At 44.1% G+C, this 13,621-nt stretch overlaps 1 protein-coding gene across 2 annotated transcripts in view; it reads right to left on the reverse strand.

The window, feature by feature from the left end:
* The window catches only part of CCDC65 (coiled-coil domain containing 65), a 30,954-nt gene extending 22,206 nt beyond the window's left edge, over positions 1–8,748 (reverse strand). Inside the window, exon 1 of one of the 2 annotated variants that reach the window (XM_048491486.1) lies at positions 8,730–8,748. The gene's annotated coding sequence lies outside the window, so the exon portion shown is untranslated. Of the gene's footprint in view, positions 1–6,161; positions 6,181–8,729 lie in introns of those variants that run through there. The other variant, XM_048491487.1, reaches the window with a different exon arrangement.
* Positions 8,749–13,621: the final 4,873 nt, after the last annotated feature.

Consider the following 13,621-nt stretch of genomic DNA (forward strand, 5'->3'; position numbering starts at 1 on the left):
AGCGGCTCTCCAGGGCCTCCGGCAAAGGGAGGGCTTTCGGGGCACTTCCAGCGTGGCCCCTTTTAACTGGATCTGGAACTTTCTGCGCGCCAAGCCAACGCTCAGCCCCGGAGGGGGCCCCCCCCCACGAGAGCCAACGCTCCCTTCGGCAGACACAAGTGAGCAGCCAGATCTCTGAGTCCAACGCTCTGAATTTGTGAATGAGCTCAAGTTCAGCAGTCACCTGTTGTAATCTCCCCTTGAAGCTTGAGTCCATGCACTAATTCAGGGCTGAACAGGGATGTCAGTTTCTTACCTCACTACTGACGCTAATTTGTTGCCACACAAACTTTCCCCCTTTGATTGCAATGAGCATTTGTAGCAACCTTTGCATCCTTTCCAGGCACTCTTTACAACACCCCTCCCACCTTCTGACTGTGATCTCCATCCCTATGAACCTCAGAAGAGCCCTGCTTGATCAACAAAGTCCATCTAGTCCAGCATCCTGTCTCGAACACACAGTAGCCAACCAGCTCCTTCTGGGGACCAACAGCCGGGCATAGAGGCTGAGGCCTTTCCCTGATGTTACCTCCTGGCACTGGGGTTCAAAGGTTGACTTCCCCTGAATTTGGAGGTCCCCTTTAGTCACCATGACTAATAGCCACCGATAGCCCTTTCCTCTGTGAATCTGTCTAAACCATCTATGGGACCATTATTACATCCCCTGTCAGCAAATTTCACGTTTTAATTACTCCATGTATACAGAAGTGTGTCTTTTTGGCTTTCCTGAATCTGCTGTGCTTGAGTGCCAGCATTTTGGGAAAGGGAGAAAAAGTTCTCTCTGTCGGTTCTCTCTACCCTGGACATAATTCATAAACCTCCATCACGTTCTCCCCTAGTGGTCCCTTTTCTAACCAGAAAAGTTCCAGACTCTTCAGCCTTCTCTGACGGGGCCCGAAGGGGCTCCAGCCCCCTAATCAGTTTGGTTGCCCTCTTTGGTACTTTTTGCTGACTCTGCTTATAGCCCCAAAATTTTATGACTTTATAACTTTATAATTTTATATTTTTATATCTTGAATCTTAACCTAAATTTAATCTTGGGCTTAATTTGTGAATGTATTGGGAGTTTTTACCGCTGCTTTTAAATGTTATCTAATTGCACTGTTAAATGCTGTACACCGCCCAGAGCCCCCCGGGGATGGGGCGGTATAAAAATCGAATAAAATAAATAAATAAATAAATAAAATCTTGTTGGTTTTTGAGGGGCTACTGGGTTTGAATGTAGGCCTTCCGCTGCAGGCCAGCACGACTACCCTATGAAACTGAGATAACATATTAAACAGTACTTTGAACCCTAGAAGAAAAGCCCTTAAAGAGTTTGGGATAATTCCTTAAAGCAATTTTTCAAAGTATTTTACCTTTAAACATAACATTAATTTATCGTCGAAGGCTTTCACGGCCGGAATCACTGGGGTGCTGTGTGGCCATACAGCCCGGAAACCACACAGCATAACATTAATTTGTTCAGAACAGTTCAGAACAAAGGAAAATAATTTTATATAATAAATACTGTTTCAAAACCCTTTAACGTACCAGATATTGTCAGGGCTTGGAGTGGTACATGTCACAGAATCGTATCATTCCTGTTGCTTTTTGGACGCCTGTTCTTTGGACGCCTGTTCTTTGGACAGTGTGACTCAGGACAGATAACTGGCTTTAATCAGTAGCCTCCATTTTGGGTGTGCAAATCAGGAAAACAGCACTGAACAGAGACATGTGCGCAGCCTGCAAGCACTTGGTTGCCAGATGTGCACGTGCGCACATACACACAGATATAGAAAGCAATAAGACAGATTTTAAAAATAAGAAGCTATACGCAAAAGAATAAAGGTTATTAAGGCGGTCAAAAATGTTTTGCAATTTTACATTGGAGACAAGATTCTTGGAATCTGTGATGTTGTCTTTGTACTATTATAACTGTCATTTTTTCCTTCCCCCCTTTTTCTGTATTTGTCTTGTTCTTTTTTCTTTTTACATTTTTTTAAAAAAACGAATAACTATTTTGAGAATTAAAAACTGGCTATGCTGGGTCTAAGAAACCCTTGCATCATTAGTTAAAAGCACCTTGTTCAGCAGGTGCTAGGAAAGACTGTTTCCTTCTCTGTCTGACCATGACTTCCTGACGGTACAATCTGATCTGTCACATTTCCTTGTCAGAGATCTTGAGGTTCGTGGTGCCCTCCTCTATTTGTTTGTTGCTGGTGCAACTGTTAGAAAGAAAATAAAACAGACCTTTAAAAGAAGCATCAGTATGTATGGCCACACAGGGGTGCTGCAAATAGCCAAAACTGGGCAGGGAGGCGTTTAGCAATGCCTTAAATGTTCTGAAGTGGCAAAGAGTCGTCGCTTATCTTACAGAGATTAATTGTGGCCTCAGACTGCACATTAATTCAGCAGAGATGGAGGATTTGCAAGAGGTTTTGTTTTGGGGTTGGTTTTGTGCGTTTTATCTCGCAGCCACAAAGAGAACTGCTTCTCAAGGTAGGTTCAAAATTAGCCACTATGGTAGCATGTTCCATTTGGGAATACCCAACTGCGCATACAAGAAGCACGTGCTGCCCATGATCACCACTCCTTTCCCTTCCTCTCTCCACAACAGACACCTTGTGAGGTAGGTGGGGCTGAGAGAGTTCTGAGAGAACTGTGTCTAGCCCAAGGTCACCCAGCAGGAATGGAGGAGAGCGGAAACACATCTGGTTCACCACATAAGCCTCTGCCACTCAGGTGGAGGAGTGAGGAATCAAACCCTATTCTCCAGATTAGAATCCACCTGCTCTTAACCACTACACCACGCTGGCCCTAGGTTACGCAGCAGGCTTCATGTGAAGTAGAGAAACAAACCTGGTTCACCAGATTAGAGTCCACCGCTGTTCTCCACCACACCAAGCTGACTCTCATAAAATGTTTTATACCATAGTGACTCAAAGCTAGAAGACAGACTTGTGTGTAAATTCCAAAACTGATGTGACAAAGACCTTTTGTACCTTTTCAGTTAATTATCTTGAGCCTAGGCTTACCACCAATTTCTTTCTCTCAAATAAGGGGCTAATTGCATGTTTAGGGAGGAAAGCCAGCTCAAGGAGGTGTGATGAAGGTTTACAAAATTATGGACACATGGAGGAAGTGGATAGAGAGACCTTTTCCCCGCCCCGCTCTGTCCCATAACACTAGAACATGGGCACTCAAGTTGGTTAGCAATAGGTTCAAAACAGACAAATGGGAATACCATACTTCTTTTCTCAGTGAATAATGAAATTGTGGAATTCAGTCTCCTTCCGCACATTCATTCATTCATTCATTCATTCATTCATTCATTCATTCATTCATTCATTCATTCATTCATTCATTCATTCATTCATTCATTCATTCATTACTGGGTTTTGTATACCACCCTATCCCCGAAGGGCTCTGGGCGGTGGACAACATAGATTTACACATATACAGTTAAAAACCCATTAAAATAAAACACAGCGATCGATATAATAAAACAGCGTCCGCAATAAACCCTCATTAAAACCCTCCCAAGAGGGGGAAAGAAAAAACGGATCCCATAGATGGTAAGGGACCCCAAGCACAGGAGGATAAAGGGCGGCACTATCAGCAGCTGGACACTCCAAAGGCCTGGTGGAACAACTGCGACTTACAGACCCTGTGGAACTCACCAAGATCCCGCAGGGCCCGGACAGCTGGAGGAAGAGTGTTCCACCAGGCAGGGGCCAGGGTTGTAAAGGCCCTGGCCCGAGTGGAGGCCAGCCGCATCATTGAGGGGCCGAGAACCACCAGCAGATTGGCCTCTGTTGAACGCAGAGGCCTAGTAGGGACATATGGGGTAATGCAGTCCCGAAGGCACTAGGGTCCCAGGCCACGTAAGGCCTTAAAGGTCAACACCCATACCTTGAAGATGATTCGGAACTCAACTGGGAGCCCCATGCAGAATAATACACTTTCAATCCACTTTGCAGCTGGATTTTACTATGTGAAATAGCAAAATCCACTTGCAAACAATTGTGAAAATGGATTGAAAGTGCATTATTCTGCATGTGCAGAAGGGGTTTCACTGCTAGAGGATTTAGTGATGGCTACAGGCATAGACAACTTTAGAAAGGAATTAGATTGATGGAGGATAGGTTAAACAGTGGCTACTAGCCACTATTAAATTATATGAAGAAATGTGAAACCACTATCTCACTGCTCATGATACAACAAAAATATTCCATGAGGTATCAGGTTGCCAATAGGAGTGCAGAATAAATATCCTACCTTTAAACAGAGGCTTGATGGGTAGGTTGTTGAAACATTTCATGGCATGGTGGTAAATAACATCTCCTGGGGGCAGAAGACAATCCTCAAGGTGATTTTTGCACACCTCTGCTACATATACACACTGGGTTTGTTACAACCTGATCATCTTAGGCCTGTTTGCTTGGAAGTAAGGCCAGTTCCATGGTCCTCAGAGATGAGACTTGGTGTAGACTGATAGCCTAAGTTGTATTTACACCACTGTAAATACTAGTTCCATTATTCTGGAATCCAAACATTAATCATTGGGGAAGGGAAATTACAAATGTTTTGTATCCCATGTAAAACTTGGAAACGTTGAAAGTGTCTTGCTTGCTAGAATAAATTTGGATAAGACTGCAGACCCTACTTTAATCTTTAAGAAAGGGACATGCTTTTTAGGGACATCGCTAATGTCGATGGGCCTCACAAAGGTATTTTTTAATTGACTGAAGGAGTTTCTTGCACAAGAATTTTCCCATCCGATGGATGTTGCATCAAAAACACCAGTAGGGGGCATCGTTTCACTTTTCCTCACCATGTATTATGCCTGCAACTGAATTTCATGTTTTGTTTATGGCATTAATTCTGAAGTTAAGGTTGGCCTGTGGTGAGCAGTAATAAGTTTAACCTTTGACTTCACGCAATAAGATGTAATTTTAATTTATCATTTCTTGACTCTTTTGTAAGTGTTACTACCCTCCGCTCCATTTAAGATAAATATAGGGGAGCCAACATTTTATATTGAGGTGGACTGTGCTTGCAGAAGAAATTTTCGTGTGTTTATTTAGAAGGTAGTGGAGACTGAGATCCCAGAACTAAATCACAGTATAGCTGGAAATATCAGCTATTCTTTTCTTTAACTATGTTGAATGTCACCCCTGTCTTATAGGCCTCAGACATCCAAACAGAAATGAAATAGTCTGACATCTTAAGTTGGAATTGCAGGCTGTCAAAGGTACAGGGTTGCCAGCTGACCAGGGCTTGCTATTGGTCCAGACTCCAAAAATGCATTGGTGTCACATCAGTTTCCATGTCAGTCAGAAGGTTGGAACTGATCAGAAGGTTGGGAGTCCTTCCTCTATCACAAGACCCCATTCAGAGAATGGTCTCTCCTTCACCCCAGCAAGGGTAAAAACTGCTTGACAAAGGCATTTTCTAGTAAGAATGTATCAGGAGAGGAAAACAGCCAGGTTTTCCTCTCTCCTAACACTGTTCTTCCAGTGTGGTGTAGTGGTTAAGAGCAGGTGGATTCTAATCTGGAGAACCGGGTTTGATTCCCTGAGCGGCAGAGGCTTATCTGGTGAACCAGATGTGTTCCCGCACTCCTACATTCCTGCTGGGTGACCTTGGGCTAGTCACAGTTCTTTGGAACTCTCTGAGCCCCACCGACCTCACAACGGTGTCTGCTGTGGGGAGAGGAAGGGAAAGGAGCTTGAAGTCTCCTTACAGGAGAGAAAGGTGGGGTATACATTCAAACGCTTCTTCTCCTTTTCCTTTTGCTACAACAATCCTTGCTGCTCAGTTTCTAAAATGTGGTGGTGGTAGCTTCATTGAAAAACAAGCCTGGAGAAAACATAGGGTTGGATCCAGTTTATGTCTTCCAATTCCCTCTTTCCAAAGACCCCCCCCCCCCGCGGTGTTATTCTTCATGTTCCCCCTACCACCCAGCAGCATTATGTGGCAAGCAGTGAGCTGCAGTGGAAGGGGAGGGGGAAGGCAGAAAGATTCTGTCCTGCCACTGTAAAACTTAGTCTGGATCCAACCCATAATGCATGATTGAGCCCCGAACACCTTGAGCCGGGACCTTGTGCATGCATGCAATCTCAGCTTCTGAGCCTTACATGGACGTTTCGCCCACCGATTCCCCCAACTCCTTTCTTCTTCTTCTTCTTCTTCTTCTTCTTCTTCTTCTTCTTCTTCTTCTTCTTCTTCTTCTTCTTCTTCTTCTTCTTCTTCTTCTTCTTCTTCTTCTTCTTCTTCTTCTTCTTCTTCTTCTTCTTCTTCTTCTTCTTCTTCTTCTTCTTCTTCTTCCTCTTCCTCTTCTTCTTCCTCTTCCTCTTCCTCTTCTTCTTCCTTCTTCTCCTCCTCCTCCTCCTTCTGCTTCTGCTTCTCCTCCTTCTCCTCCTCCTCCCAATATAATTTCGCTTCCCTCCCCGCGCCCGGGCAAGCAGAAACACACACCTATAATTCCTTTTAAACTCTGCCATCTCCTTTTCAGGCACTTGGAAGGCAAACTCCACAAGTTTTGGCGCAGGGAGCAGGTTGGCTTGTGTGGGATGTTTGAAGTCAGTTTAGGCTTAAGGGGCACACTTCAGAAAAGTGGCAACCTCAAAACAGGCTGGGGTGTCTCTCTCTCTTTTTTAAGGAGGTGCGGTCTTAATGAGTGAACTCTTCCGGATGGGGTGTACAAAAAGCCTTTCATGTCAGCCCAAGCTTTTGAAGTCGGGTAATAAGCCCCCCTCTTGATCAGTGCTGGGAAGAGCAGCTAAGTTCTGTTCTAAAAAGGAAAGGGAATAGGTTTTTGTGAGCTACGCTGGGGACGAATCGGAGGGAAAGAATTCAGCACTTTGGCTCATGCCAGAGCTTATCTATGCAAGGGATTTAACTGAGTCATCGTTCCACCACGGTGTGGCTATGCAAAGTTGAAAGAAGATGGAGCCTTTCCGTGGACTCAATTCATTTGGCAATAAGAGCACGTTTGGGTTTCTCGGTGCCTTTGTTTCTTGCTTTAAAGTTGCTCTCCATCCATGTCATTTGAATCAAGAGCCCTGCACACCAGGTGCTGAGTTCATGCAGGCAGGAATGAAGTATAGATAATCTAGGCCAGGAATCCCCATACCAGGATTCGGTACTAGTTATTCTGTGATGAGGACAAAATACTGAACATTTTCCAAAGCTAAACCTGGGTACTGCAAATCAAATACTGAGGCAAAGACCTGGCTGAAAATGAATCCCTGCTGCCGTATTCCTAGTCCACCACAAATAGTTGGCAAAGGTATTCATTCCCATACCTGCTTCTCTCCCTCAGAGTCTAGTAGCCACATTCTGTTTTACAGGCTCTTTGGAGATGAGGAGGCTGCTGTTGCCATGACAACAGAAGCTGTCTGGTACCCAATGCTGGATATCCAGACACTGCCTGAAGCAGCAGCAGTCTAAATATGGCTGGGGATCATCTTCCCACTGCCAGGCCAAACCTCAAACACTCTGGTCCAGAAGCCTCTCAAGCGTCAACAGAATGTACAATCCATGAAGGCTGCTGGAGGTGATTAAAATGGGAGGGTTTAGAGTTAAGATTATTGCCTGCTGACGGGCCTGTCCTTCATGAAGAGGATGCAGTTGGCCTGCACATCATCCTAGGTCAGTGAATTCCACAGGTTGATTGTGGATGAAATATACAGTTATTAGGTAAAGTCAGCCTCCTCTAGAAGAACAGAGTCGTAACTGACCAATGGGGTGATATCACATCATGACATTTACTAGGAAGAATATGTTTGGTATTTCTTTCCCCAATCATCTATATTTTACATGTACATGCACACCACCATCACCACCACCACCAAGCTGGGCATTCATCTTAGTGAATTTGGAAGGATGGAATGCTGAGTGAACATTAAATTGGCTAGCTGAAACCAACTTCTGTCAGGCTTGAACTCAGGGCATGAGCAGAGCTTTTGACTGCAGTTCTATAGCTTACCACTCTGCCCCACAGAGCTCCTGATACAGTTATATGCCCCACCCATTTTCCATTATACTATTCAATTGTTTCTGTTCTATTCCACTAAAACATTTGGTGCCATCATTACATTTAACTTCCTTTTGTGGCAAATCTACAGAAAACGGATCTCAGGGAAATAACTGATTTTGCGCGCGCGCGCGCACGCACACACACACACACACACACACACACACACACACACACCCCGTGAGCATCCAGCACCCAATTTTTAAATTCTCAGTGGGAACAGAAGGCTCAGGGATGAAACCTGTGCCTGGTTATACAACCTATCCAAGACGCTGGCTGCTAAACGCAGTTTGAGGTAAACTGATTGGGGCAAGATGGTTTACTTTTCAAAGAAACAAGAATAAAGTTTATTCAAAAGAAAAGCACAAACTAAGGTAACCCTTACACAAAATCTTAACTCCTGCTTTTGCACTACTCAAGTGTGATTGGTTGTTTTTGGGTACCACTCTCCTTGGTGCTTCTGTGGTGCCTGCATTGCCCCCATGTTGTTTTCACTGTTCTTCTGTCACCATTGTTTGTCTGCCAAAGTTACACCCCACCCCACAATTGCCTTCCTTATACTATAATGAAGCACAACTGGAAAAGTCAAAGGAACACTGAACTATTAGGAGGCACCTCAGTTGCACAGCAGTACCCTCTCCCCCTCCGCGAATTGCCACCATCTCACCTTTCCGGAGTAAGGCTCACTCAGCTGTGGGTGGGACCATGGCTCTCAAGGGCCTTCCACTGACATGGTCTGCCTTGCCTTGCCCTGGACCACCACTTCCTCCTGCAAGGCCAAGAAAATCCCTTCCTGATTCAAGCAGCAGGGGCATGGTAGCCAACCTCCCCTGCACTGAGTCTTGCTCACCACTGGAGGGTACTATGGGGCCAGTCCTGGCTGCCTGGAAGGTATAGCAGTTAAACCTAGTGGTCTGACTCAGGAAGGTCCAGCAGGGCCTTGTTCAAATTTCCTAGGCAGCAGAAGGAAAACATTACTAAACATTATTACATTTCCAAGCCTTTTCCTAAGCATTGGTCATTCAGTTATCGCTGCTGCTCGGGTAACAATAAGCGATTTCAGCTCAGCTCAGCAACGTAATGAGGCGCAGGAAGCCGGCGTTCTTCAAAGCAATGGATTTTATTTGGAAGTGATGGTCACAGCTCGGGCAGGAGAATCGCGCTCTTGCAACCCGTGCAAGAACTTTTATTCCCAAACTTCAAAGGGGGAAAGGGGCAGGTAAAAGGGGAGGGGAGGGGGCAAGTCCCTCACCAAACACCAATAAGAAAACAACAATACAAAAGCAAGATACAGTTACAACTTCTGAATGGGATTACAAAATCCCGCTGTCAAACATCTTCTCGCGGGATCTCGCAATGGTGCTGAAGGGAGAGCAGATAACAGTCCATTCAGGAAATCCTGGTGGGCTCACTACTGCACCCAGCTATCTCCTTTATCAGATGGCTGTTTCCTTTAGTAATACCCTGAGGCTCCTGCCTCACATGTTGCAACAAAGAAAAGTTCAAACTGTCCAATGGTGGTCCCTGCACGTCTTCCAATGGCTGGGGACCTCTGGGTGCTGGCAACAGATTTGATTTGCAAGTCCAAAGAGGGTTTTTGTCTTTGCTACGAAGTCGGCTGGGTGTTGGTCTAAGCTGTATTCCAGAGCCAGCTTTCTTGTCCCTTAATATCAGCCTTTACAGGCTACTGTTTTTGCTATCAGACACAAATTTCAAAAATAACATTTCTAAACTTAAACATTAGGGAAGCCTTAAGGGATAAGCACATATACTTATAGGCAAGACTTTCCTAAGTTAACAATAACAGAACTTAGTCAAACTAAAATCCTAAACAGCAGGCACATCATAAATTCAACCAAAGAGGGGCTTAATACATCTTTAAAAGGGCATAAGCAAGAGGGGAACCATATAGCATTGGCACAATCTTACATATACGTTCTCTGTGAGCCTTATGGAGGCTTCTGAACTACACAAATCTCTGCATCCGGGCATGGAACCAGTGTAGTCAGACAACTTGACTCAGGAAAATATTTTGTTTATTTTCCTGGGCGGTAACAACTCCATGCCGCCGCAAGTGAGAATCTGCCAGGAAATAACCCTGTAAGACTGTTCCTAGCATCCGTGAGGCTTTTCATGGACAAAATTCATGGTCCTATATTGCAGACAACAAAAGTCAACCATCAGAACTCCCACATCAGCTTAGACACAACACTTTTTGACTGGAACAAAGCAACCTCCTCTCACTCGTGTGAACAACAACATCGCAAAAACACCAACCCCAGCCTCCACGCACTTGTGACCACAAGGTGTCATTTCTCCCTTCGCCTGTAATGGGAGCAAGACAGCACCTCTGCACAGAATAAGTCACATTGTAGGAGAAGACTTAGGAGGAATAAAGTATTGTGAAAGTGAAGTTACCAGTAAATAGTTTTCTACTCCAAGACCACCCCACCTCTCTATACTAGCCCCCTTCCCATCCAAAGTTGCCACGTTCCTCAATCAGCCTTGGTGACTAGAAGGGAAGAGGGGAGAAAGGATCCCCCTTGATTTCCACTCCCCGAAAAGAAATCTTGCGGCTTGTGAAGCAAAAGCAATTAAAAACTCCTCAAAACTGCCTCCACATCACTGCAACTTCTCCAGCTAAGGTTGCCTTTCGCGAGGAGAATCGGCTGGAGGCAATGCAGTCTGCAGCGACCAAGCTTACTCTCTTCCTCCCCAGTCAAGCAACATGCATCCCCTTCTCCATGACGACCATGACTTCTCCATAATATTATTCCAACTGCACACAATTCAGGAGCTGCATAGCGAATGGGGAAGTTGCACGGCCGCAGAGGAAGAAAGAGACCTGGGAAAATATTTCTCTCTCTCTTTCCCCTCCACTCCACTCCCCCCCTTCTTTTTTGCATCAATAAATCTGCACACACAGGCAGGGGCTTGCAAGCCAAAACCACCACCAGAAATGCAGGAGAGGGAAGAGCCAGGCAGCAAGCAAGGGAAGAACAGCTGCACACGTACCTTTTGTCTTCCTGATGAGGAGAAGCGAGCAAAAGGAGCATTTTGAGTGCAGTGGGGAGGGGTAGCCTGTGGGCTGCGGCTCACCTGCCTGCTTTTCTCCCCCAATTGCTGGTCTGCCTGGCCCCCACTTGCCCTTGTCTGGGGGGGGGGGACGGATGATCAAATGCACCCCATGTGACCTAGGCAAGTGGTGCCTGGGTGATGAGACCCCTCACCCCCTCCTCACAAGACATGCCAGCGGTGGAAATATGCCGTTTAAATAACCTACAATTACCATAGCTGCCCTTTCAGTCCCATCAAGCTGTTTAATCTCATATAAAATCTAATACCAAAAAAGGGGCACACAGGAACAAGTCCACCAAATTTGTATCAGATCTGCGCTTCCACCTTCACAGCATCAGCTATCAGTGGTGCTGTTGGATAGGTTTTCTTTTACGCTCAAAGCATGGGATGCCAATATGATGCTAGGAAATCTGAAGCACTAGTTGGATGTAGAATGACAGGTAGACTATGATGTTAAATGATTTAGGTAACCCTGTGCAATAGCAGAACATGAAACTAGAGCAAAAGGTGTTAATTAGCAAAAGTCAATTATTGTATCAACAGTTTAGGTTGCTGAGAGGTATTTAGTACATTTCCTTTGGTTGTCAATTCAGAGGAGAAAAGGGGAGCCAGGAGTAGTGACTGTGGCAAAACAGCCTGTCTGCAAACCTCTTCACCCCCTACTCCTGTTGCAACCTGGTTCTGGTTGCTTTAAAGTATAATGCTATACACTTTCACTCTTTCAAGCCCACTGTAGTCAATGGACTTAGTGTGACTGTGTTTAGGATTACACTTTGTTATGGAAGTAGTCTAAAGAGGTAGAACACATCAACATTAAATCTGACAGTTTGCGGGGGGTGCTTATTGGAAGGGGGCAGGACTTATAGGAGCATGTATTTGGGCCATTGTAGTAACAGAGGGTGAGTTGTTCACAACACTTTCCTGTTTGACAAAGATAACCACCGCTGTCTCAAAGCACTGCCCCAACTGCGCATTCATGTTAGAAAGAGGGAACGTGTAGAAAAAGTTGTCAACTTCCCAAAAAATAGCCTCAAAGAGCCAAAACTGCCTTCAGCCTAGCAGGGGAGTCTGTAGCTGAGCACAGAACAGTCCATGGGTCATTCAAACACCAGCACCAATCAAATACACACACATTGGCACAGGTATCACCCGATCAGACACTCTCCCTTCCAAGTTCTACAAGGGCACCAACTATATGTCCCATTGACCCTGAGGCACCAGTATCCCCCCCATCAGACACGTTCTTTTATAGTTCTACAATAGTTCTACAAATATAGTTCTACAATGGCTCAAATACACGCTCCTATAAGTCCCACCCCTTCTAATAAGCCCCACCCCCAAACCTGTCAGATTTGATGTTGATGTATTGTGCATCTCTAGACTATTTGTGGAGTAACCTTTGTAGCCAATGGGCTACTTCACTAAATGCAGTTCATTGTATATCATCTGTAATATATCCGTTGCATAGGAACTGCTGAAGATTCAATGCACGAAATATCAGTTGGGTCATATAAAAACATATAGTTATGTGACGAAAGCTATAACTAATGACATGTATATAATGTGAGCCCTTCTTGCAATATATTTTAAATGAACCATTGGTTAAAATAGCAAGTATCCTTTCACTTATTCTTCCATGAAGACAGTTTCAGAGAGTAGTCATGTTGAGGTGCAGTAGAACAGCTACATTTGAGTCCAGTAGCACCTTGGAGACCAACAGGATTTTCATGATATAAGCTTTGGAGAGTCAAAGTTCCCACTTATGCATAGACTGGCAACCCCACTTTTCTTTCTCTGCAACTTTGGGATATTTTTTTTCTCAAACTGTCTGTCCATAAGATTCAAGTGGCAAGCCTCTGGTTTCATCTATATATTAGTCTTCTGAAATCTTCTGGATAACTGAATGTATTTGTATCCAAATTTTTTTAGCTTTAATATAAATCCACCATAAATGGTAAAATGACTCTTCCTGATGTTCACATTTCCAACACACATTTGGTACATTTTAATACATTTCTGCTAATTTCTCTGGTGACAAATACCAGAAATACATCGTTTTATAGAAAATATCTTTAAGATTGGAACAATGCCAATTTAAGACTTTTTAACCACACATTCTCCCAAATCACATATTCTCCCAAATCAATCAGATTTGTATATTATACCCAGTTATTGGCCCATTTTCTCATTTAATTGTTAACATGTTCTTCCTCTGAAAATTTCAACAGAGATTTATACATTTTGGCAATAACACAATCGTCATTCAAACATAGTTCTACTTCAGATTCAGTCTTAGAGTATTCAAATCTATGAGATCTTTTATCTAAATCTTTCTAATAATTGAGACAAGTATATCCTTCTGCTGCTAAATCTTCTCTTAATTTTAATTTACATCCACCCTGAGAGAAGTCTAATACATCACAATATTTTCAGTTTTCAAATCTATTTTCAAATATCAGCTGTTTACAAATATCACTTTTC

Source organism: Sphaerodactylus townsendi, linkage group LG03 (assembly GCF_021028975.2).
Source record: "Sphaerodactylus townsendi isolate TG3544 linkage group LG03, MPM_Stown_v2.3, whole genome shotgun sequence".
NCBI classification, from domain to species: Eukaryota; Metazoa; Chordata; class Lepidosauria; order Squamata; family Sphaerodactylidae; genus Sphaerodactylus; species Sphaerodactylus townsendi.